This window comes from Thunnus albacares, chromosome 17 (genome assembly GCF_914725855.1).
Source record: "Thunnus albacares chromosome 17, fThuAlb1.1, whole genome shotgun sequence".
NCBI classification, from domain to species: Eukaryota; Metazoa; Chordata; class Actinopteri; order Scombriformes; family Scombridae; genus Thunnus; species Thunnus albacares.
This window is the reverse complement of record NC_058122.1, coordinates 23,509,542-23,531,703: the sequence shown is the minus strand read 5'-3', so window position 1 is coordinate 23,531,703 and position 22,162 is coordinate 23,509,542. Positions and strand designations below refer to the sequence as shown.

Sequence of the window (22,162 nt, the reverse complement as noted above, 5' to 3'; positions counted from 1 at the left end):
CTCCTACACACGCCATATGTTCGGTTAAGCCATGCGGCAATATTACATGTTAAACTAATTTAGTCAATTTCTATTAAGTCCTCAGGTCAGCGCTGTTGTATTTCTAGATTTGTTATGAATTGTCTATATTGGCTCATTCATGTGTTCTAAGCGGTGTCTTATTAAACAGGATTTTTCTTGTTCCGGCTGACTAGGGAGGGAATTGATGCCGTGAAAACACATTCACCGCAACAGCTTCCCCTGACATGAGAGAAATTGGAAGAAGCCAGGCAGGGCTAATGGTAATGTTGCATTCCTCCTTTGATAATATCTGTATGCGTGGTTAACCCTCGTCACTCAGAAGGCTGATCCTGGGTGTGTTTGACAAGATGGTTGCCTCTCTATTCTGATGTGTTACTGTGGTGATTTCTTTCACTTTGTATTTTGACTCTTAGGGCCATAAACACACACACACACACGCTCAGGAAATCTACACTCATCTACAGGCTTATGGGTGATGTCACGGTTTGAGATGTAAATACTGTTGTTTTTTAACTAGCTTGACAACTCTTGATTCTTCCAAAGCTTCCAAAAAGTGAACCCTAGTCTTTCTGAGGTCTACAACAGCTCTGATGGTTGAGTGAAGATTTATTAAGAGGCAGCAATACCTTAAAAGCATCACATGTATGTATGTGTGTGTTTGCCATATAGACTGTATGTAGCGAGGTGTGACATTGGTGAGAGTTGCTGCACATGGTCGGCACCATCTTTTCCATTTGGAAGTAGGACCTTCAAAATATGGAATATGGGGTTTTGCCTTTCATGCTCCAGAAAGTGCATATTTAGACTAACGTTAGCTACTTTAGCTAAATTGTGCTAACAAGACAGGTATCATAATCAAGTAATATTATTCTTACCTAAATAATGCATGACAGCTTCCTGTGAGGGTCTTGTTAGCGTAACTTCTTAACCACAAACACAGTAAAAACTGCGTGTCTACAGAGAAATCACTGTTTGATCTCCAAACAGAAGTTCTGAGAGTCTGAAACAGCAGGCGAGTGAACTGTCAATCACAGCTGTCGATCTGTGCCCACACAGCAGACATCAGAGCCTACTATACATCTTCAGATCTTATTAACGGAGCAATGATTTCCAATATAACCACCGGCACACTTATTAGAGAGCCCGAATTTAGCGATTGCAACCATAATGACTCACTGAAAGAATAGTAGATTCAGTATTTCTGGAGAGAAGTTGATGCTTTTTATACGGGAGTCAGTCGAAGCAAGTGACGTTTTTTGAGCCAGCATCTAGCAGCCATCAGCGGGACTGCGCTTTAAAGTAAGCCTCAAGCTGTGGTAGTTGCTGCTTGGTTTGCCTCTTGTTAACTGAGAGCTTATATTTGTATGATGTCTTATGGTGCAGACACACTGGATCCATTGACAGTTTGACGGATCCCATTCATTTCCTATGGAGAGCAGGAGATCCGGCCGCATTGTGCATGATGGGTACGGCACGGCAAGTTGACGCAATGACCACCTTATCTGAATTTGCATAATCATGACTCAACCTCAACTTTATGCAAATGAGGTCAACCAGTGTAACGCGGCCGGCTCGCGAAACTCAGATCAAACTATCAAACTAGGCAGTGCTGCTCAAATAGAAATCAAGATTCTGGCGCTGCAGTGCCTATTTTACGCCTCAAATGTTTTCAGAAACATGAAAAATGAAAATGGCAGAGCATAGACCAAGCACCGCCAAACTTGCAGTACGTCACCCGGCGTTCAGTGGCCCAGTGCGTCCAGTGCATCCAGGTGTGTTGTCGCTGGAGTCTGTGTGTCTGCACCATTAGATCTTCCCTCAGTATTACATGACTCATTCAATCTTCTTTTCCACTCATCACTACTTCATCATCATTTTTCTTGTGTACTATTAATGGTCGTCATGGGAATAATAGCAGTGATTGGTTTATTTTAAAGTTTGTCCTACTGTGTATGTCTGCAGGCGAGGCCATGATTAGAACAGAGTCCCAGTAACTTTGACATATGGGAAGCATCAACTCTCTCCAAGTTGTCACTTCCTTCCTCTTTATTTTCTCCTCCATGATGGAGAACCGATGGCTATGTCCATTCTTCAATGCCCTTGCCCATTAGAAAGGTCACCACAGGTCATTACTAGGGAATGCCTGTGGCCTAGATGTAGACGTTTGGACCAATGACATCCATGCTGGGGTGGAAAGCTAACAGGATATGGATTGCAAAAATGGGAAGGAGCCGTACCTGTATTAGTACTTGATCTTTACAAGGAAGGAAAGGCTCAGAGGTAATGGCTTGTTTACATGGTTTGGAAAGCGCTGATCTTCTGATTCATGTAATTGGTCTCTGACTCAATCAATCAAAGTATCAATCAGCAGTCTGTGCTTTAAGTAAACATATTAATCGTTTTAGATTCCCGCTCTCCTGAAAAGGAGCCCCAAAGAAAAGGTCAACAGCAACTTGACTGAGTGAGAAGATTTTGAAGAATCCCTACTGCAGGCGGTGTTTCCATCATAAACAAACACCCTAATTAGTTGAGAAAACATTGCAACTTGTGCCGACTGGTGACCGGATCATATATCGATGACCGAATGAATGACTATTAGTTTTTCCTACGCCGATATAACTTACTTTCAGAGCTAAAATGTTATGAAAATAATCCACAGAATCTGAGCCCTACTGTGTATTTAGAGATGTTTCTCATGGAGAGGAACGTCCGCCCCGTTAATCAGCACAAGTAATGAGTGAATATTAAATCCTTACCTACAAACCAGTTAACTGTGTCTTTTCCATGGATCTGACATCCCATATCTCCGTTCTCCATATGTCTGCTCACGAAAACTTTACTCTGCACTCCTTAAGAGTAATTAACATTTTGGATTTGGATTGTGATATTAAACAATGTTAAACGGAACATGACGCTGTGATATTGTCGCACCAAACACAGTGATATAACTCCACACATCCAGTCAAATCACCTATCGGCGATCTCGAGTATCCACAATTGGACATTATGAAAATAGAAACGATCACCCAACCCTAAGTGCAACCATCATTAAATGCAGCGTTTAGATGCAGAGAACAAAAGTTTGGTCCTTCTCCCCATCAAGACAGGAAATGGCAGGTTATAATGGCAATGGCTCCCGGCAGACTCCCAGGAGCGAGGTATCTGTTTCAATCAGCTAGCGGACCATTTATCCCGGCTCTTCATGTGTGGTTTTGAGTTTTTGATGCAGAGACTTACAGACTCTCTGCTCTGTGGTGGGTGAATGTAGACTGTATTTTGCCATTGAAATTCAAGACGGAAAAGGAGGTTTTTATTGTCTCTTTTTTTTTTAAAATCTAATCTTGTGAACTGCGAATTTGGAGATTTTAAATGTATTTATGTATTTATATGGTATCATTATGTATCATACCTCTGAATATACTGAATAAAAAGTTATTTTCCCTCTCTTTTGTTGCTACAACTCGGGAGTATCCATGCTTAAGCTATAGAACTGCTGCTATCCAATATTATTTTCATTTTTGACCTTATAATGCACAATCAAAAACCTGCAGAAGATACTGCTTACTTTGCACATATTGTACTGACTATATTATGGTGAATGTAGGTAATGATCTGATGTTTTGTTGCGGTTAGGCTTACTACCACAAAACAGTCTGTCCCACTCGTAATAAACACCAAGAGGCTAAAATTAAGACTTTGTTACTGTCTTCTATAAACCTACATGTTAGAAAGCAGAACAGAATTTACAATAAACATTTCTTGTGTTTATGGCTTATCTACCTTCCTAAAAGCCGTCACTTTGTCTCCGCCTCAGCCAATAAGATGATCTCCGTCTCCAGAGCAGCTCTACCGACCAAAAAAATGTTTGTACAACTCAAATTGCAATCTGCCTCTCTCACTCTCACTCACTGTCACTGATGTTGGTACTGCTCTGTTTTTTTCTGAATTCTTTAAATGTGTGGCAGCTGAGAGTTTGGGCCACAGCCTCCCTGGTGGTCTTTCATTCCTCTAATTGCAACACGCCCCCCCCCCCCCCCACTCCCCTTCTCAAGCCCTCTCTGCTGCACCATTCCTCCCATCATCAGTGGATTTACAGCCCAATCACTGTTGCCATGGAATGCAACATCTCACATGCAACAATAAAACAAGTAGTTTTCATAATGGAGGCACAAGCGGTCTGACCTTACAAGCCGAGTCGAGTGTTTCACGCGTCAGCGGGCTGTCAGCTCTGATGGTGTGGTCGGTCAAACTGTAGTTCTTTATAAGGATTTGTTTCTGAAGTGTTACACTTATCCCTGCTCCAATGGGGTTGAAAGGACACCTTATAAAGTCAAGCTGATGATTAAGTAGCTCCTGCCTTCATTACAGTGCAGAGACAGGCCACTCCAGTCATTAGACAGAGCCCTGCACTACTGTAACCGCATCGAGGCTGGCTCAGCTCAAACACACCTCCTAATGGCTTTCCCAGAGCGGCCCTGGCTGGCCCGGACTCGTGTAATAAGAGGTTTGGATCTTTAAAATGAAACAGACATGCTATACCTCCAGCTGGGCATACTGTTGTACAGTACAGCGAAGTGAAACCAGGGGTCCACGTTAGATTTAGTGAGTCAGTGAGACAGTAAGACTGAAAGTACTGCAGGGGTGTTGGGGGGGATTTTCTCAAGACACAGCTCATGAGAACATAACCCTTGGTGTCCATCCAGACATCCACTTGAATGCTTTCGCCCCCACATGCATGTACTTCACTCCCTCCATCTCAGCTTACCGTGTCCCAAACGTGGTCGTATTCATGCTCAGTTAAGAGTTCAATTTGTATCATCTTTTTTTTTTTTTTTTTAAACCAGAGAGGTGAAGAGCTGGACAGCAGGCCTGTGCCACAGAAAGGGATTAAACACTGTCATCACCCTCTCTTCCCCCCAGAGTTCAACACACTCCATCACACCGACAGCAGGTCCCAGTCTTCCCAAACTAAAGCCGAACACATGCCTGCCTGCGGAGCAACAGACAGTTAACTCCTCTCTGGTATGAAGCATATGTTGTTGAGACTCCAACCTCCACGACTGCCTGCAGCCTCAGCCTGTACAGGATATGGTAATAGTGGACTTTATTGGACTCTTTATATGTCTATGGATGGAACAAATTGACCTTACTATCAAATTACCTCATAAATTAAAGTGTTTTCCTCTAGTTCACAAGCAGACTTGAAGGCCATACCAGTCCTTGAAAACGGAGCTTATTATTAATTTATACAGAGGAGGCTATATCAAAATGTATTGAACGAATCATGCTGTACCACAATAATAACCTTGGGTTTCTCTCTTTTCATGTGACCCGCTGAGTAAAAATATTTGAAGCCAGTCCTGAAATTTGAGGAAATAAACCAGCGTATTGTTCACATCTTTAGCACTTTTTGCCTCATGATTCTTTCTCCAACATGTTTCCAGACCACTGCGGTATTAGTGTACAATAATTGCAATGGCGGTGGCATGACATTGACATTTTCCATGTGTACATCTTATTGCCATTCAGTTCAAAGGGGGTTTTAAAAGGTATCAAAGGAGCTAGCTTTCATTTATTTAAAATCAAATCAAAGGAAAAAGACCTTAAATGTTTAAATTCTTCCTGTAAAATTCTAAAGTTACAGTAAGAATGGAAGTATTCAATGTCTTTCATCTTCAGATTGACTTTTAAGTTGCTTTTTTTTCCCCTCCTGTGCACTCTCACGAGAGTACATCTTAAATTATACAAGCAAAACCTGAATCTAGCATGCACACTCACACTGGCTGGTGGCAGTGGAGGGGAAGGTGGTCATGAGTCTTGGTGCCCACGGCTGGATATTGCCCACAGAAATTCCAGGAGGATTATTTTAGTTAAAAGCAAAGGTATTTTGGGGGGGGGAGGGGAGGGGGAGGCAGAGCAATATTGTGTCTGGGACCTTGGCTTCCACCCTAGCTGGTGGTCTATTTGAAATCATAAAATAAAACGTCTGACAGCTGTCTGAATTGTCAGGACATTTCTTCCTTCACCTCATGTTCTCATAGAAATTTTGCCCACAAAGTTCTTCAGCATTTTGGATAAAAAGAAAGTAAAAAGATAAAGGCAGACCTTGGATCTGAGCTGGTTTTGCAACTCTCTGGAGGGCAAAAAAAAATGTGCGTGCAGCTTATCTTGGACGTAGATCCTGCATCATGATCAGCGAGTTAAATGTGTTCGATTGGGATTTGAGCCACTGTGTCAATAAGTTCACTTCTCTCATACGGAGAGTGAAGTAAAAGAAAAACAATGGAAGAGTAGAGATAAACATTAATGTGGGAAAGAAGAAGAGAGGGAAATGAAAACCAGGGCTGCTCATTCATATACAAAGCTTTCACCTCACTGTTTAAATGTCACAGCCTGATGTCTTCAAAAAACATCCACCCACTGCCTGAGTGGAAGCAGTATTAGCTGCATCCAAGCATAAACAAATGGCATTTTAGTTTGAATATCAAATTAAACACTTTTAAACCAAATAAATATTCCTTAGTTTAGCAACGTCTCCATCCTCTTGGACTGGTTTTAATGGAAGTAAAACCCCCCCAACCCTGCCCCCCCCCCTGCCAAATATGAGTCCTAAGACCAGTGAGCCTCTTGTAGGACTGTTTTAACACCGTTCAGGGTCATGAGAAAATCAGAATCAGAAAGGAAGGGAGGGTTGGGGAGGGGGTAAGGTATGAAATCTGACATGAAGCAGGTTCAGTCTTTCAGCTGAGGTTTAACACAGTTGTAACCGCTGGCTACATGTTGGCTTGTCTGTCATTTTTATAAGGCAATTATATAAACTTAGCATTTAACAGGGAGCACAGCGCAGGGTTTAGCTTTGTTTTCTGCTCTGTGTTGGGTGTCTGGAAATTTCTTGTGGCTCTCATAAAGTGGTCGAACGCTGAAATGTTTCTCTGAAGAACATGGTGGCTTCTGACATCATGAAATCCATTTCAACATGCATTTTTCATTATGCTTTGCTGCAGTGGTGGGAGTCATTTTTGATATCACACAACATTTTGTAACACTTACTTCATGTGCATTTTGTAACTAAAGACATTTGGACTAAAAATGGCATTACAGTGTAATCACAAAGACAGTGAAGACATTTAATTTATATCTAAAAATGCAATGCTAATGTTATGCTAATTTTTGCTTTGATTATACTTAGCATACAGTCAAAGTATATTCATCATTAGCTTGTCATCATTTGTGATTTTTAGCAATCTTGCAATTGCAATAACGAGTTTAGAGTTAATCTATTTGCGTAGCTAACAAAACAAACATTTATTGGCTTGGAACTACTTTATGAGCCAATAAAGTCAAATAAAAAGTTTGAGGCGTAAATCTCAACGAGTTAATTATTTTTGGCTGCAAAAAAAAAAAAAAAAAAAAAAACGCAAAACACTCTGCGGCAACTCACTAACATGCTGTGTGCACCACTTACAGTAAAGTGACTGAATATTAAAGGAGTAAGGAGTTAAATGAGTGTTTGTGCATTTACTTTGTGAGATTGATCAAGCTTGTCACATCGCCACAAGTAACTGGTATTGACCTTTTTCGTCTTCTTCCTCTCTGACTGCTGGCCCGCTATAATGGAGCTGTAACTGATCCTGTTTGGCTGGTATTGACCCTCTTGTTGGGCCAGCGCTCCCCTCCTTCACCTCCCTGCTGGAAGCTCTGCTCCTATTGATCTCATTCTTTAAGTGTTACCATAAATTCCCTCCCCATTAGCTTAAACTGGAAGGCATTTTGTCCACCCCATGATTCATGTGGACAGTCCTCAGAGAAAGAAGCGTCCTCTCTCCTCTATATGCCATCTTCTCCAGACTGCTGTTCATCTTCTTACACTCCCTCCTCTTATATGACCTCTCCGCCAGCTGCTCTCTTTCCACTCTTTCACTCACTCACTCACTCTTTTGTTTCAAGTGTAGTGCTTCCTGGATTCCTGCACTACAAAGTGCTTCTTAGGGAGTGATTGAATTCACCCCTAATTTGGTTTTGATCCTTTTTATCTGCATCATTTGCTTGTTGGTGTGTGTGGCCACTCGCTGTCATCGTTGCTGATATCTTAAATGTACTCAGTGTACTTTTAAAAAAAAACCTGTATAATTCTTAAAAGGGGAATTTATAGCAAACAAGCTCTGACAGAACAGCTCTCCATGAAACTAAAGTACTCTTCCAGGCTGTTTAATGGACTACAGGTGAGTTTCAATAGTACACACAAGAGCTGGGGGACGTTTTGTGGTTTTACTTACCTAACATTAAAAAAGTCTTGAGAATTATCTTTAAATAAATACAAAAAAAAAAAAAAGAAAATGTTTTAAATTACCATTTGTCAGCAGCAGCAAATGTACCAACCAAACACCACGGCAGTGCCAGGTCTGCCAGATATGGTTTCACGCTCCTATCACATATCTCCTGATTACCCTTCTCTTCCATCAGTCCTACAGCTTCTCGGGTGTCATGTGATCAAGGAGCCCTGGGTTCAATTCCCAGGTGAGTGTTTTTGAAAATCTCTCTGCATCATTTCCCTGACAGCGTTCAGGAGCTCTGAAGTGTGAAAATGGCGGACGCACAAATCATTCCCGGGCGAAGCCACATGTGAGGCTTTAACGTAAGGACGGCAATAATAACGTTGGTCTGGAGCCAGCGTCGGCAGCGGCAGAGAAGCAGTTAGATGGATGTCTGCATTACCTGAGTGAGTGTTTCAGTAAGTAGATGAAAATGCTGCATTATTTCAATGCGGCTCTTGAACCTTTGGGAGACCGGTCCCTCTGGTTGAATTTTATGCAGCATTGATGCTCCTAAATCATAAATCTAAACTGTTATCCAGTGTTTAAGGGATTTGTAAAGCTCTCAGTGCAAATCAACATGCTTGATTGTGCATTTTGCACATGTATCTTCTTGTATGTGTTTGTTTGCACATATGCATACATGTATTATCTGGCAGGAAGGGAGGGCTAAATTGGCTTCGAGAGATCAAAGAGGTAATTTAATCAGTCTTTCAAACACACGGCAATTTGTGCAGGAAGTTTTGATTAAAAAGCCTGTGCATCAGTGTAAGGAGCCTCACCCACCTCTATGGCAGCCAGTTAGCTGATTAATACCCCAGAGGACCCAGTAACCAATGGCCAGCCCATTACTACTGCTGCACTGCTGTCTAAGAGGGAGTGTGGAGGGAGTGGTTGGAATGGAAAGAGGGGCGGACAGAGACCTGAACTCTGCACTATAATAAATCATTAGACATCCAACACACACATACACACTGTAATTATTTTATTTGTGTGGGTTCGTATAAACAACAGCCACTTGAAGATAACAGTAACTAGTGTGAAACACAAACGGGCACTGTGTTTAGCCATGTGTACACACAACTGTTCCAAGTAAGAATACAGATAGCAGCGTTTCCTCCTCTAATGTCAGTAACTGCAGAGACAGAACAGAAAGGAACAGTACCTAAACGTTACGTTTCCTCCTTCTCATGGCGCTCCTCTCAACTGTAAACCGCTCACCATCAGTTAAGACAAAGCCAAATACAAACACCAACTGTCTGCATTTGTATCTGCAACCTGCACTCAGACAGAACACTTGATATCGGACAGGCAGACTGCAGATTCTAAATTATTTATTCCTACAATATAAGTGCGTGTCAGTGACTGCAAGGTTAAGGTGTGGTTAAGGTTAGGTTAATGTTGTAAAAGCAAACTTTAATTATAGCACATTTCAAAAGAGTAGCTACAACAAGCTTCACAGGTGGGAGAAAAAATAAAAGAAGGAATTCAGACAGGATAATATATATTAAAACAAACAAAGAGACAAAGTGTATTTTATTGGCTGTCTGAGGCTAAGATGTGTTGCTAATACAATATTCTTAGTAGTCAAACCCACATTTATGGATTTGTAACCATTTTAATTGAATTTGTTTCCCAGTACTGTTTTCACAATTTCACAGTTGTTTCCAGTAAAGACTTTAAAGGCTAATTCATTGTCTTTATTGAAATAGTGTTTAGCTCACTGCATAGCTGTGCACTTTCACGTATAGGAGGCGCTATCCACCAAAACATCCCGTTTCAAACACAGCTTCTTCCCCGCTGCCATAAAGACCATAATCTTTACAATAATCTTTGCAATAATCCCTGCCAGACGCACCTGCACTTTATACTTTATACTGTCATGTCAATGTATATACTGTCTGTAAATATGGTTGTGTAAATTTGCGTATATTGTCCGTTGTGCCAGTCCTGCGTTCTCTCATCTGACCTATATCTGACACAGTTGTTATGAGCTTCCCTACATGCTGTACCGAATGCAAATTCCACCGACCTCGGTCGTGTGGTCATTAAACAATTGATTAATTGATAGTGAGAGCAGAAAAGCTACAGAAAGTCAACATTAATCGTTCGGTCTGAAACAGGGGCCCATAATCTGAACACATCACACACCCTCTAATTCACTACTGTGTACTTTGTACTGGTTTTGACTGTTGGCATTGTGCACGAATCGTCTCATCCAACAATAACAGAAATCTTTTCTCCTCAAGACTTAACAACACTACAACCCACCTCCAAGTAATACAGACTCCTTTCTACCATCTGTTTCTACTTGCAACAACATTCGGACAATTGACTGCTAAATAACACATTATTTTCACTATTTTTACATGATAAGTGTAAAACTTGTAGGTTTTCACAGTGAGCAGAACACACCAAATGACCTTATGTCCTTAATGCCCCAAACGGCCACCCACCCAGCGCCACTGCGCTACATATCCACCTCATTAGCTCCATTAATCCGGTCTTGTGCCTCTGCTGCTGCTTGTATGGACCTTTTTCATTATCTGACTGATTTACTGCTTGGGATCATTGTGTTCAAGAGCCACTTGAATATTCTCTGAGGTCGAGGAAAGGAGTTGAATCCTGATCCGGAGCGTTGCCCGTTCCCATCTGTGAGGGCTCGACATCCGCGGTACAGTGTATAAAAAAGACGGTAGTTTGACTTGTGCCGCACCGATTGGAGGTCACCAACTCGCTATGATGTGATCCAAGAACTAAATGTCAATGAGTATTTAATCTATTCGATTCTGCGCTGAGGTGTTGCCGGATAAGGTCGCACAGAGTGTAATGAAGCGTTGTTATGTTCGGTGTAATGTGTTTTTTAGTGGGCTGTTCTTACACAGGATATTAAAACTACATTTATTATTCATCATGCTTTGGAAAGATTATTTTTTGTCTTATTGAGGACCTGCAACAACTGTTATTTGAAGTAATTTGTTAGCTGTCATTCTTGGCAGCGTGCAGGAGGTTGAGATATAATCACTTCACTTTGCCCATCAGCCAGACTAAACACTCCACTATGTTTTACGAGGTTAATCACGAATATGTGGTATGGGGACACTCTAATCCACCGTAATATCTTTGTCAAATAAATACTTTATACTGACGAGATAACATCATTTCTAAGTGGGGGTTTTTTTTATAGACTTCTGTGTCTTTATTCAGCTTGAGATCCTTAAAGGATGGGTTCACAGTTTTTCAAGTGTGTCTTAAAACAACAGTCAGGTGCCCATATGAACAGTGAAAGAGGTTTTCCTCACTGTAATCATTCCTCCTGTTCATACTGGCTATTAAATGTTTTCTATGTAGGTATCAGGGGCCAAAATCCACAGTGTGTCCACACAGTCATTTTGTGCAAAAATGCATTTAAAAGTTGATGCGAAGCTTATATGAGGCTTCAGCAGTCTGAGTTAGTCACATCAAGTGGATATCTGACACATTTACAGTCTTTTCAGCATCAGATTCCCTCTTTGTGTTTCCTCAGACAGTGTTTCCCTGTCGAGCTGCGGTGGAAGTATAGTAACAAAAAGAAGGACTTTGGCATTAAAAAGACTATCATTGAAATATATCTACTTGATTTCACTCATTTGGACTGAACTGAAGCTTCAGATAAACTTTTAAATACATTTTTGGATTTTGTCCCCCATTACTTACATTGAAAGCGTATTATAAAGGGATCTTCTAATGGTCAGTATGGACTGTTATTTTCAGACAGACTTGAAAAATTGCAAACCCGACCTTCAACCTTAAATCTTTAATTTGTAGACGTTATTTTAATGAGAAAGGTGTCGCTGGCGGTCCATGAAACTATAACAGCAACGCCTGACAGCTGCCTCTATGCTATACAACCTCTCTATCTTGCCCTCACACACACACACACACACTCACAGAGAGACAGCGAGAGGCCACTCCCTGACCCTGTTCACCAACATTTCCATTAACCAGAGCACAGTGTGATTTCATTACATCGGGCTTAATTGTGTTCGCTGCTTCTCAATGTGCTCTGGTAGAAACAGTGGCGTGAGGGTGGCTGGAGGAAACAGAAGATGGGAACGGCCACTGGGACGAGGGGCTGAGGGGATGTCAAAGCTTTTATTCACTGGCTTTTAAAAAGCTCTCTATTCCACACCACTGCATTCTCCCCTCCGCAGGGCTGAGAGCATGTCTGCACTGAGAAAATAACCTCCAGCCTCCAAACAAACCACGACGACAACATGTGTACTGGTCTCTACACTAAAGGCCCGATGAAATATAGTATGTTCTCCAATTTAGTGAGGCACAGGGGGGGGAGAAATGATGGTTGCCAACTCATACTAGTTTGTGCTTTTTATTCCTGTGAAGTGAAATAAAAGAAAGACAAACACTGATTGTGAGCGTCATCATCTCTTCACATTAAAAAAAACTTGATTATGTTCTTATTTCTCCTGACAGCTGGTGCCTATTTACAACTATTGTGTAATCAATTTAGACAGCTGCAGAATAACGGCTGTGGGAGCAAGGCCTGGTAGAGACCTCACAGTTAGGTAGAAGAGGAATAGGCCCCATCAGGGATAGAAGTCGTGGTATTTCTGGGCCCATCTGTGGGCGACACCTGACATGATTTGGTTTCCTTCTTCCCCCCCCCCCCGACTGGAGCTGAAACACCTGCCAGAGTCTCTTTTCTCACGTCAGTCCTGATCCAGACACCGACTGCTGTTTCAACTGTCACAACACGGCAGAGAGAGGGGTCCTGTCTACTAATTTCATGTCAAATAAGTTTCATGAGGGCATGACCTTTTTGTCTGGGTGTTTCAAAACACATCTGTAGCTGGTATGTTTACCTAATGTGGTACTTTTTGCATGTGTACCAGCAATATTTCAGAGTAAAAGGAAGAAATTGGACATTAAGTACCACTTTTTTCCAAAATACACATAACTGAAGAGACTCTCCAGCCTTTGTCATAGCATTCAAACCACTACTACCACTGGTCTAGAGGTCTTATTTTATCCCCAACTTGATAAACTAATCAGTGGCACCTTGAAGCCACTTTGAGAAGATATGGAGCTTCCTCACAAGTTAATTGGTCAACTGCTGCAAGAGGGAGAAAAAAGGGGGATTCATTAAACGATGAGAAACAGGTGTGGCTGAAAAAAGGCAAGAGTGGAGTGAAGAAGGGAGAAGGAGAAATAAATGACTTTACTACGAAGGGGAAGTTCTTTTTTAAGCTAAAAAAAAAATAAAGGCTTCACCATTTATATCTGGAAAAATGAAGATAACATCAAGACATCCTACCAGCAACTGCAGCGTCTCTGTTCTTTCAATTAGGCTCTTACAGTAAATACGTTTGTGGGATCACAAATTGTTCTCTGATCTGCAGTAAAAGAACAATCTACCTCCAAACCAGTTGAAAGGCCTGTGGTTAGCCAGCAGGATTGATTGCACCTAATGCTAATCTAACGCCGCAAATATGTTCGACTAGATTTTTAAGTTTACAATTCGGAAACTATTTCATTGAAATTGCATCCAGGCAGCTTCAAAGCGTCGCAGCTTTGAAGAGGAGAGTCAGGAGATTTTTATTGTGCTTAATATGGTGTTAAACTAAAGCAATGATAAAACTATTACTGATGACAAACAGCCTATTTTCACATTTCGTTTTAAATACGTTACTGCTTGTAATCATGCTTGGATTTAAGACTTCCGTGGCTGTGTGTGATCAAAAAAAGGTCCTGACCTTTAACAACACAGTTCGTCACAGGTAATGTGTGTTTTGTGGCTGCACTTCATGAACATGCCTTACAGCAACAGCCAATCCACACTGCCCAACTCACAAAAATATGAAAAACTGCCAATTTTTACCGAAACACCGGTAGCCTCAGTGAGCTGTGGCCGGGGGAGAAACAGGCTGCGGCGCTGCTTTGTTGTGAAATGTGTGTTTATTACCACCTGTGGACAACCAGCAGAAAAAACAAAAGGAGTAAGCTATGTTCAGCTATCATTCTGGAGCTTGTTTTCTGCTCCTTCACTGAGGAAATAATGTTGTTTTAGCTTTGTGTGCACGGGAGTGGGCAACTTGTCATTGCAGAGGTTGTGAAATGTGTAGTGGTTTGACGCAGGCAGCTAGCCGTCTCATTAGCTGGAGAGTTAATATCTGCAGGGTGTTTCTACTCGGATAGCGCCGTTTTTGTTGTGTTGTTGTTGCGTAGTTAGGCCGGTCATTTGGTGATGTTAGCAGCAGGGATCAAGGCACTTGGGAGCATGCAAAAACATCACATCCTTTGGATTTGTGCGGAAAATCCGGCCCGGGTCTTTCACATAGAAAGCGGTCCACAGGCTGTTACAGAAAACTGAGGAAGTCGGGAAAGGTCTCATTTTTTAAGTTACATCCTGTTCACTCATTGGCAATAAAAAATGATTAATAAAGGTAAATTGCTTCACAAATGTACATATAAAACCTTTAAATCTGTGTAAAATAACCCTTTTAGACACCTGGTCTTTGTATGGCTCTTGTCTGGCCTGTTTTTTCTTTAAAGTTAAGGAATTAAAGGCACAGTGTGTAGAATTTAGTGGCATCTAGTGGGACGGACTTGGCAGATATGGAATATAATATTCATAAGTTTCATAATTTATTTTTATATAAAGATCTTGTCTATTGCAGCTTAAAGCATTCAAACTGTAGCGATCTATCACACCATCCCCATTCTAATTCTGACCAGTCCAGTTCCTCAGTCGAGGTAACACGGTTCTCTCCAGACCTGGATAATGTTTGCTTCATGGTTTGACACAAGTCGTCGGAGAGTGTCGGTGGATGGAGGTGAAGGTGAAGATGAGTGTTTGCCCCATACCAGAGGCACCACGCAGAGGAGAGCATCTGCTGTCTGTAAGCTGCAGAATACATCAACCCGTGTTGACAGCAGTGGACGCAGGAACCTTTGAACCACAGTATATGGCGTACACCTGTGACACATGCTATAACACATGCTGCATTATTGAAGAGAATAACATCAATAAGTCTCTGACAATGGAGACAACAGAATGTACATTAGTCTTTGTTAGTTATGCTCTAAATCCTCAGTGACCTCTTCTTTTTGCAAATCAAATGTCTGAACCATCCTTATTATAGACCCTCTGTAATACAGACAGCTCAGTGACGCCAAACAGAAAGTGCAGTTTACATAACTAACATTCCTAACTTTGCTATCACTAAGCTCATTACGGACAGAAATAGAGAGCGCCACCATTTACAGACGCTGTCATCCAAACCCATTAATGCACTGTTTGCATTTACATCCGAGCTCGCCGTAGAGACGGACGAGCTATCTAAAGTTGCGTGACATGTTCAAGTGATATCCGGAGGGCATTCATGATGAACATGTCCACTCTCCTGGACGGCGTCTGCAGGCAAAGAACTCAGGTCTTTGTTTTTGATCTTCCGCCGGCCGTGTGATACATTAACTCACTTCTTTCGGCAGATGCACTCATAAATGAGTCACTTCATTTTTCATGTTGAAGAGCTGCTCTATGAGACTCATTGTAAAATCTGTCTATACAACCCTCGCCGCACAATATGACTCTTTAGTACATTAAGCCACCCATCTCCACACAGACACATTTAAAGCCAGACGGTGACATATTACTGTTATCATTATGTTGTGCATTAGTGGTGCATTATGTTGCTCTTAGCACATAATGTCATCGTAGTTTGCGCTGAATACAAATTAAGTTTAAATGGTTTTCTGTGTGAGGCGGAAGGAAAAAAAAATCATAAGGTATATATATATATACACTGTGTGAAAACAACGATTTTTGCAGGGTCATTGCATGTCATACTGTGTGAGATGGGTCTAATAAAATATTTTTTGTGATCTAGCATGTCAGATTTTGTTATGAAGGACTGGTGAATTGTAGCATCCATAAGTAAATAAAAAAAATACTATCATCAATCTGCACCGTTCTCAAGTAAGCCTCTGGCACTTCTATGCTCCACAAATCTTTCCCACTTTGCTAGAGTCCCACAAATTTCTGCTTGTTTAGCCTCCTTTTTTTTTTTTGGTTTATATTTTTATATAAACCTTAATCAACAGACACATTGTAGACATCGGTCCTAAATCTCTGCTACTGTCAGAGTGCTTTGACTCAGGCAGTAGGTGGGTTTCCATTCATCTATTTTTATGCGCATTTTTAATTTGTGCATAGATAAACCTGTGACAAAGTGCAATGAAACAGAATCAGCGAAAAGATCATGATGTACATAAAGCATGTGATTTAAACTTCCACTGAAGAGATGATAAAGTGAAGAGAAGGATAAGTAGTCAGACGAAAAAATCTGATCTGTGTGAAGCAATGAGACTGTGACGTCCCTCAAAATAAAAGCTGAAACAAACAGATCTGTCATACTTCTATAGTGTTTTCTACTTTGTTTTTCACTGTTTGAGGGTTGATTTACGCTCTTTTAATTGCGTCATATTGTTGCACACTCTTCTTCTGCAATGGTTGGGGAAAAAAAGCACTAACAGCTGCTTATCTCTTCAAACCAACTCCTTATATTCACATAACAGCAGTGGATGGAAACACGCATGAATTTGCATTTTTCGTTTGCTGATTTTCTGGATTAAATTTTCTGTTTTAGAAAACCTAGCTTGTGTTGATTGGCCAAAGCTCTAAATAAGCCCCCTAGTGTATCTCAACACAATCTAGGAGCACCATTTTTTGATTGATGACCAAAGATTTCACCATATTTCTCTCAGAGAGAGTTGAAGAGTGAAGAGAGTGAAGAAATTCCTACTCTGCTTCGACAGCCCAAAATCACACAGTTCAGAGGAGCCAAGTCCGCTGAAATATACAAATTAAATGAGTTCTCAGAGAATTTTCAACTGAAGGGAAAAAAATCCAAAGTTTGCCTGCATGAATTAATGTCTTTATTTGACTTTGTCCATGACACTTTTACAGTCTTTATTTTAATACTCATTACACCTCCAGAGCTCTTGAAAATACTTTACTAGTGAATCTTAATTTGAATACGATCACCTTGCAGATGCTGACTTTGCTGGATTTCCTTACAGATTTGGTTTAATCTGACATCCACAACCTTGTTTGGTATAAAATTTCTGTGGCCCATGAAGCCTGCAGTATATTGTTATAGGTTTCAGACTGTATGCCAATACCACTGGTGCCATAACACTAACAAGCGCTTATTTAGTCACTCTCCTCACAGCAATTATGCCATTATGCTGTTTTAACGGCTCTCACTAAGCGCAACATAACTGTATATGTGTTGTACTGTAAACAGGACCTCTGGGTATTTTAGCATATTTATTGCTAAGGATGTTGTCGATTTCATCCCTACAACCTGTCACACCCCTTAATTAGACACAGAAACTGGGTTTGTCCAGTAGTGCTGCTCCCCTGCCATCAATACAGGCAAGAAGAGCGTGTCCTAAACGCTTGCCAAAGACTTCTAAGGTACGGTTGCTCTGTTCTGGTTGTTCAGTATCAGCCAAGTGCTGCTTGGGAGAGAAGCAGTGTGAGACCAGAGAGGAAGGGAGGGGAGGAACGCTGCAGTCTAATACTGTATAATACAATTTAGTAGGAGCACTTCCATAAAGATGGTGAGTGGATCCACGTGGGCTGGCTAACGACAAGCACAGCTGCATCTGCAAATTTGTCCAATCCCTCGGCTCAGTTGAAAATGATTGTCTGGCCGTCAGTTAGTGCTCCTTAGGTTCGGGGTTTTTGCTGGATGTGCCTTCTTAGCTTGCAAAAATTCTCTGTTTTTCTTTCGGGTAGAAAAACACAGGATCTATTCATAGTCATTTTCAGATGACATTTGGCATCAACATGTCAATAGAGAAGTAATATATTCATCCAGCGTGATGTCTGAGGAGCGGTTTCAAGATGGGAAACAGCTTTTCCAGGGGTAGCACAGACACTGGCTTTCACAAACTGTGGTGAGATGTTTTTTTGTGATATCAGATTACAGTATGAAATAAAAACTTAATCAACAAGTTCACCCACATGCATCACAATTTACCAGCGCAGTTACAAATTAATGATGTGGTGACGTCATGCCATTTGGAAGGCATTAGCTTTCCATCTGTAAAGGAGACTTTATGTTTAAGAGTGTCAAACTTTAAGAGGGATCTGTGACTTAACAGATGTCCATTGATTCCATTTATAGATCATGCAAGGCCGGTAAACTACAGTGAAATCCATCTTACCATGTCCCTTCTTCATTAGTTCCAACAACGCTGGGGCTTTTCTTGATCAGTCCAGGAGGTTCAGGGAGTCTCTGCAGGTTAACGTGAGGCGGTCAGTCGGGGTTCTTTAGTTTCACACCCTGGTTTTTTTACTCCGGGAAAGCCTGGAGGGAAACAGAGAACTAGCGGGGCTGTTCGGGAATCCAGTGACACTTTAGGAAAACATGGTGTAAAAATGGATGGGAACACTAACTTCTCCAGACATGTGTTTATAAGGCCTCAAAAGGAAAGGTCTCACTGTGACGCTGTGAGGAAGCAAGAGGCAGCAACGGAGGAAAGAGAAAATGGTACAGATGGGACTGAAAAAGAAAAGGACATTCACAAAAGAACAAGGGGGATTAAAAAAAATATCCTCTCTTCTGCCTTCTACTCTGTCTTAGTCGCAGCCTAGTCATATTCTCTTTCAGACTATTCATTCATCCATCCCCCTAAATTAACAGTTGTCAGATCCCTTTCACTGCAGCGCTGATTGATGACCTCATCTGGGAGTTAACATGACACACTTTGTGTCAACTTTTCAGACTGCGGCACTCGAGCTCTGTATTGTCTTAATTCCTCAATACCTTGAACTATTCATTACTTTGCCGCTTATTGTTACCTGAGCTCTCAAAAACTCGACCCTCTGCCACGCAGCATGTGGCGAACAGGCGAAGGCACTTAATACTTTTTGGCTAAGTAACAGGTTATAAATACTGTCAAATGCCTGGTTCTATTATCCAAGAGGTCCCATGTTTAACTCAGTAAGGTTTCAGTAAGGGAGAGGCTGCGGTTGTGCAGTCCCGTTGTTTCTCAACACCACCCACACCGTCACGGTGTTGATGAAACTACAGAGCTCTGATTGATGACTGCAAGTTCACTCCGGTGCTCTGGGGTTCATCTATTGTATGTGGGTGTCCTCTGAGCCAAACTTCTCATTTCCTGCAAGAACACAAGGGTGACGAGTAAGGCGTTTTTTTTTTTGTTTTGTTTTTTTTCTTTTCTTTTGTTCTTTCAGGTTAAAATATTCACTATATATCAATACAGTTTTTATCTCATCTTTTGTATTGTCTACTTCCTCTCCCTAATGGATTCCTATGGCTCCTATTCGTTTTTAATCACCACTTTATCTGTTATTAAGACCAGTCAGCAATCAGAGTTTGGTCAGCAGAGGATTTTAGTGGGGAAATAAAGCCTTTTTTTATGGCAATATTGTTGACATGCCAAGTGAGTTATGAAATCCAGCATTGTTTCAGCATGGCTTTTCTGAACAATAAAAGCCACTGCGGTTGGTACGTGGTTTGGTGCAGGAGAGGTAATTATCCATTAGATGTGTCAGATCTATTAGATGTTCTCTTAATGGTCAGCTTAAATGCATGCCTGGGTTTTTTGTTTTTCCTGAAAGACTGCACATAATGACAGGTAACGAGCTCTCATACATGACCAAAGTAATGGTATGAAGTAGCAACAGCTGCAAATCAATGAACTGTATCTTCACCATCCCGGGCTACTCCTCAATTAGTTCCTTATTAATCAACATTCTTGCAATAGTATGTACAACTAATGTGTCACAATTTTTACTGCATATATTTAGGTTGATCTGTTTGAATAAAAAAAAAAACACACATTTCAACAAACTAAAGCTTTTGTGACTCTCATTCCCATATGTGAGTTTCAGAGCAGCAAACTTTTCTCACACTCTCCACGATGCTTAATCCATGTTTTTTCCTGTCTTACATAATTTTCATACGTTCTTGGTTAGCTGAGTGGCAGCAGGAGGGCTTGGTCTTCACCAGATAATGAACAAAGCCACAAATAATCCATGATTAGAAATCCATGAGACCAAAGAAGCATACTTCATGAGTCAAATTCTTAAAACTACTCGTAATTCAGGCTTTATGGCGCACACTTAAGACTATTACAGAAAATGTGGGAAGAGAAATTACAGTTGTAATCAATCACTTTAAAGGGCACTCTTGTTATGACAGCTGAGGAAACTGCAAACATTTACATTGACTTTTATTTCTTCTAGAAAAACTGTTAAGTCTAATACCACTTCAAGACGAAAAAAACGGCATGATGAGTGAGCATGATTCATTATGAGAGTATCGAGACGTCTATTCCCAAGTAACTTCATCTAGTCTGGGAGTTTATTCAGAAAATAACTGTTACATATTATTAGAGCTGCATACCTTTTTAAATATTTACACAAATTAACTAACCAAATATCTCAGGATCAGTAATACAACTTCCCACAACCAAAGTCTTGTTACTGATATTTTATTTATTGATTTAAGTTTTTTTTATGGTTTATATGTAAAAATGTAATCTGCAATGTAACCAATAACTGCTGCCAGATAAATACAGTGGAATGAAAAGTGCAATATATCCCTCTGAAATGCTCATGCAAAGTAAAAACACCTCAAAATTGCACACAAGCACAGTACTGGAGCAAATTCACCCAGCGACTTTCCACCATTGTAAAGTTTTAGGGATTATTTTGATATTGCGCATCATTAAATTATTCTTTAACAAACTCTGTCATTACATTTCTCTTATTTATTATTATTTAGATGATGACGTCATACTTGTCAAACGGGAATCAGGTGGTTAAAACTGATGAAGCAACATGCATGTGATATTGGGGAACCACATGGCACTATATCAGGTCCCATACTGTTTCTTCGCTGCATTAATGGCTGTGGTTCCTCATGTAAAAAGATGATTTTTCCTTTCTTAAAAAAAATATTGTTTTCATTAATTAAACTAATTTCTGCCTCTAAATTTTTTTTTATCTTACTGGCTGCAGCTCTCTCAGTGAAGAGTGAAGTTATTATTAATATTCATTCATGAAATGTATTTCTTGAAACCACCATTATGTTCAAACACATCACAGGCCACGTCCAATCATTTGGCTTTAAAGATTGACAAAAAACTCCAAAACAATTATGTCGCTCTTTTACTTTTTGATCTACAGCCAAGACATAAATTACCTAAATGGCACTGCGTTGCCAGACTCCTCTCACAAAAACCCAAATGTTAGCAGGTCCTTTATCCTCACTTACAAAGTCTTATGTTTCCTCCCATTTCAAAGAGCATATTTCAGTCTTAGTTCCTCCTAATTCTGTCATTACTTGTTGTTTCCACCATGAATTGTCTTAATGTCCACCAGATTGTTCAACATGCTTTTAACTGGTAACTTTGTCTGGTTAAATATTTGAGGCAGAAGCTGTTTTGTACAAAGCTGTAGAAAGACAAAGAGAAGACATGACTAGAGTCCCCCAAAAGTAATGACAGACATGATTTAATGAGACTTTCAGTTCTACTTAATTTAAGCTGTCAGCTCTTCAGTCACCGCTGCTGGTCACACTGTTCTCGACATTTCTCTTCCACTAGTTCCTTATTAATCAATAGGTACATGTGATGTTATGTCTCCGTAGACAGCTCTCTCCATTCCCCTCCATGTCAGTGATACTGCACGTATCTGCTGTGCCCTGCTCTGTTACTGCCAGACCGCACAGCAGAACCTCTTTCAGTCAGGCTGCTGTGTTAATAGGTGAAGTAACGGGTAGAAAATG

General features: G+C 40.8%; 1 long non-coding RNA gene across 1 annotated transcript; it reads left to right on the top strand.

Annotated features, from left to right (window-relative positions):
• Positions 1-1,329: 1,329 nt before the first annotated feature.
• LOC122966107 lies at positions 1,330-13,240 on the top strand. Its single transcript, XR_006398324.1, has 3 exons — positions 1,330-1,340; positions 7,218-7,222; positions 12,652-13,240. It is a non-coding gene; the product is annotated as an uncharacterized LOC122966107 (long non-coding RNA).
• The last annotated feature ends 8,922 nt before the right edge of the window (positions 13,241-22,162 follow it).